A 4,194-nucleotide genomic window follows, 5' to 3' on the forward strand; every position below is an offset into this window, starting at 1 on the left:
TAACATCCTATCACTTGCCATCTAATATAAACCATTTACGATGACATGACAATGGGATGATCATAAGATCGCAAACCTCAAAACACACACCTGTGACACTACTATATATGGGATATTGTAATATCAAGAGACTCAACATTTAGCTTTACCATCCCCTGCTAGCCTTTACTTCATAACATTAAGAGAGGAAAAAACCAAGACTTACAACTAGACACTATTGATCCCAATTGTGAGATCATAACACTTGATAGGAAATATGAACATGACATACAATCTCCTACTTAAACACGAGATCTAAGGTAAAGGCCACATCTGATCACGGATTCAGTGGCGGTGACAAGGGAATAAAAGGGGAGCTAAAATGGCTAACAATTACTTGTTATCACAACCTTCTTGAGTCTAGTAAAAAAATGTTTAAGTTTAATAGAATTCATCCTAAGTCTTAGTTTATACAACCTTGTGTTGGATATGGCTATGGCACATTGCCTCACCTATTGTGACCATTTGACAATGTCTGTTGCTTCTAGATTTACTTCTTATATACACTTTAATAGAGAATTATCCAAGTTTTGGCTGAGATATTGGCCTCTCTTGCATAAATAGAATTTATCTTTTTTTGATTTTGTTGTCTTGAAAAAACTTTCACAATTATACATCACTAGTTAAGTGGCTTTTAACTTGCTGGTTGAGATTCAACACCCTTAGAAATAATATTGTGAGGTGAAACATTGTTGTTCAAATAAGGTCATACAACCGCAAATGTTTTTCTTTAAACATTAATTTATTTCCCATGAAATGCTTCATGAAAGTTTTTTTTTCTTTTTTCTTTCCTTTATTCAAGACTTTATTCCTGTAATATCTTCCACTAAATAAATTGCCATTACAAATCAACACACTTCTCACGCATCACACTAAAACCTAACTTTCTTTAGTTACCAAAGGGCTATGCAATAAACAAAAACATAAAAATAAGTTTCTCCTTGAACTTATAAATAAAATGTCAAGCCTATTTTAGCAACTCAAGGAACAACAATGATTTTCATCTTCAACCACAACAACAATTCTAAACACTAAACCAGTTTTATATTGGACACTAAGATGTACATTCCCACATTGATGGAATAATAAATAAATATGAAATATCTTTGAATTCATAGTCTAGAAGTATATTTCAAGACACCCACAGTGACATAGACATAAGAAATCATGATTTCTTAAGTCCATATACATTATAAATTCCTCATATGGTGGCAACATCATGTTGAGCTTAAAGCAATACAAAAACCAAAAAATGAGATTTGGAAAGAGTTCAAAATGACATGTGGTGCAATTAAAGCCTTCTAGTATAAAGAGGAGCTATTAGCAGTTCAACTCCCGCTTCACCACAAATCAACCAATCTGTTAAGCACAACATCTGTGAGTTTAAAACACTATCTACCAAGTTGGAGATGCTTTATTTTTTAAAAGTCCTTTGCAAAAAATTCATTTGAGTGCTACCTTCACATCTTTGCCAATTCCTTAGAGCATGCTCACAACCTTGTTCTAGGGTGTAAACCAAGTATAAGAAGATAAATACTAATCATCAACATCTTAGAAAATAATACTTCTACCACAATCAATTCCTTAAATCATCTAGTATTTGTGATTACCCTCAATTAACTATGAATCCTTTACTAATAAGTTCACCATCTCCCCTGTCTTAGATCACCACTCTAATCCTAAATGGTACTTGTAAATTCATATTATTAATCAAATCAAAATATGGTATTAATTAGAATGTTTATTGTGATATTGCTATTAGGATTTAACTGTGTGATTTTTGAGTCAAACTCATTGACCCATATTTCATGAGTAGTGATTCAAAATGAATCCATCTCTCATGAGAATAAATGGAACACTTAGCACTCATTGGATCTAGCTGATGCTCACAAGGGTGAAGCACCGGGACTTCCCTGGAGGTCACCCATCCCAATACTACTCTAGTATTTGACTCAAAAATCACACAGTTAAATCCTAATAGCAATAATACAATTTGACTTGTTGTAGAAATTTTCTCCTACTTATAGAATAAATATTGTTAACCAAAATATATAAAAAAATAAATTATTATTGCAAATCAAGGAAGTTCCCATGCATCACACAAAACCTTGATTTTCTTTATTTACCAAAGGGCTGCATAATTAACGAAAACATAAAATGAGTGTCTCCATGAACTTATAAATTAAATTTCAAGAATCTTTTAACAACTCAAGGAACAATAGTAGTTTCCATCTTCAAACTCAAAGGGCTAGTCCAAATACCCAACCTGGTCGGACTGCAATCAGAGCTACAGTGAATACCTACTATTAGCTCTTGCAGTCACAAAGTGACAACAATATAAAGCTCATTGTAGTGGAGCGGTTGCAAGAGATGAAGGCATCACACTGGGATGTTATGGTGGACATGATCATGAATTTTCTGAGGGAACTCTCAAGTCCTAGTTTAGATATTTAGTGCAAGACTCTTGATATCACTTTGAAATTGATTAATCCTCAAAACAAACATGAGGTTGTCATGACACTAAAGAAGGAGGTTGTGAAGACCCATAACATAGGATTGGAAAAAAAGGGAATACATGAAAATATTGATCCTTTGGTGTGTTGGTTGCCCGTACTTTAACTAAGCTAATTCTTCATTTGGTGAAGTATTCTAGAGCAGATTTAAACAAAGAAACTGTTGAAGCACTTCTAATCATGATCTTTATGATACACCTTGGTCTATCTACTATTCTATGACATCCCATAGATAATAACTCATATCAGAGAATAATTCTTTGTATATGCATTCTAACCTCTCCTGAAGATTTGTTGAAAAGAATAGAAAAAGGAAAAATCTCAGATTCCACATGAACGGCCAGATTTCTTGATTTATTTCCTCCTTTTGAAGATTAGAAAGGGTATGAGTCATCTCGAACTAGAAGATGAAGTTGAAGATAATTTGAAGCATGCCACTGCAAAAAAATTCATAGATGGTGACAGTACAAATATCAAGTTTTAAACTTACTGGCTTCAGTGATCCTGTTTATGTAGAAGCATATGTTACGTTTCATTACTATGATATATTCTTTGATGTTATAGTAATCAATCCCACAACGGAAACACTACAGAAAATTTGTTTAGAATTAGCTTCTATGGGTGATCTCAAACTGGTTTAATGGTCACAAAATCATACTTTGGCTCTAGAGTCAAGCAAGAAGATAAAATAAAACATAAAAGTGTCTTCAACTGAAACTGGTATTATATTTTGTAACATTGTTTGTGAGACTACAAGTGTATTGAATGAGATACATATTGACATTATGGACTATATCTTTAGAGCTACTTGGCCTGATACAACTTTTAGAGTTTGAGTGGGAAAACAAGGTGGTTTCAAACACACTTATTCATGGTGATGAGTTCCTAAACCATATTGTACAATCAAAAAAATATGAAGTGTCTCACACCCTTATCTACACTTGATCGAGACTCTGGATTTCTGGCTGCAAATTCCAAAGTTTATTTGGTGAGAATGTTCTTATGAATGTTAGTGTTGAGAAATAGTTTGACAACATTATATAAGGATAAGAGATAAAACCCAAGTCATTGAGTTAGGGTGATAAGATCACACTTAAAAAAAGGACTAAGTTTGTGTTGATTGGTGGCTGCTCAACTTTTACTTTTAGGTTTTTTATAAGATTTTTTTTTGCATTGGTATTTTTATTTGCTTACAATTTTTGATAATTAAGAGTTGGAATTCTGACTTCTTAAATTGCATAATTGGTCATTGAAGCCTATTGGTTGATATTTCAAAACTAGAAGAAAGTTTGTTTTCTGATTGGGATGAGAGTTATGTTTTTGCAACTTGTTTAATATATTCCACAAAGACTTGTGGAACTTGTGCGCTTCTTTAAACAATAGTTATATAAAGGGTTGAGGATAATGAGTATGAAAATATTTTTTCTCAAAATATTTCCTTCATTTTCTTATCAAAATTGTAAAAGATAATGCTTTCTAATGGTACATGTGATCACAGATTGATAAGGCAATCAACATAGTGTCATGAAAAATGAAGTAATAATAAATGTCTCATGACAAAGGGAGAAGCAAAGTAGAATATGTAGTATACAAAAATACCATTGAACATAGGGACCAATAGAATAGAAGTAAAACAGATCCA

General features: G+C 32.5%; 1 pseudogene; it reads left to right on the forward strand.

The window, feature by feature from the left end:
• Positions 1–2,630: 2,630 nt before the first annotated feature.
• Positions 2,631–3,578, forward strand: LOC149532474 (coatomer subunit beta-1 pseudogene; annotated as a pseudogene).
• The last annotated feature ends 616 nt before the right edge of the window (positions 3,579–4,194 follow it).

Source organism: Cupressus sempervirens, chromosome 10 (genome assembly GCF_028749045.1).
Source record: "Cupressus sempervirens isolate cs-2001-9-10 chromosome 10, ASM2874904v1, whole genome shotgun sequence".
NCBI lineage: Eukaryota > Viridiplantae > Streptophyta > Pinopsida > Cupressales > Cupressaceae > Cupressus > Cupressus sempervirens.